This window comes from Bison bison, unplaced genomic scaffold, assembly GCF_000754665.1.
Source record: "Bison bison bison isolate TAMUID 2011002044 unplaced genomic scaffold, Bison_UMD1.0 scf7180017864230, whole genome shotgun sequence".
NCBI classification, from domain to species: domain Eukaryota; kingdom Metazoa; phylum Chordata; class Mammalia; order Artiodactyla; family Bovidae; genus Bison; species Bison bison.
The window spans coordinates 347760-348210 of record NW_011494802.1 but is presented as its reverse complement, the minus strand read 5'-3'; the positions used below and the strand labels follow the sequence as shown (position 1 = coordinate 348210).

Below are 451 nucleotides of genomic sequence, written 5' to 3'. Positions count from 1 at the left end.
CCCTGCCTTCTCCTGCACATCTCCGTGAGCAGCTGCTCGCTGTCTTTCAGGATAGCCGGAGGAACAGAGTGCAGCCGGCCTTCCTCTGAGACCCCGAGCCCCACTCCGGGGTTACTCACCCGGGGTCCGCACTCAAAACTGCTGCACCAGCCAACAGCTGAGCCCACAACTGGACTAAGGAGCGGGCCTGGCGTGCAGGCCCACGGGAGATAGCGAGGCCCGGGCCTGGGGCGGACCTACGGCGTGATGAGGTGCGGAGCCGCCGGCCGGGGATCTGAGGCCTCCGGGTGGAGGCCGAAAGAGGAAGGCCCTGGGGCCCGACAGGTGGCGTTCCCCGAGCCCGCGTCCCCTCCCCCGAGTCCCTGGCGGCACGCAGGTCTCACCAGTAGCGGGTCCGCTGTTTCTCCCGCGTCGCCGCCGCCAGACCTCGCGGGGGAGAACTGAGGGCCGC

The 451-nt window shown here is 69.8% G+C and overlaps 1 protein-coding gene across 3 annotated transcripts in view; it reads right to left on the bottom strand.

Annotated features, from left to right (window-relative positions):
- GNE (glucosamine (UDP-N-acetyl)-2-epimerase/N-acetylmannosamine kinase) overlaps nucleotides 1–451 on the bottom strand; it is a 61060-nt gene that overhangs the window by 43175 nt on the left and 17434 nt on the right. The window contains exon 1 of one of the 3 annotated variants that reach the window (XM_010846050.1): nucleotides 384–450. The exons of 1 other annotated variant lie outside the window; for it this stretch is intronic. The gene's annotated coding sequence lies outside the window, so the exon portion shown is untranslated. Of the gene's footprint in view, nucleotides 1–383; nucleotide 451 lie in introns of those variants that run through there. One more of the 3 variants, XM_010846049.1, reaches the window with a different exon arrangement.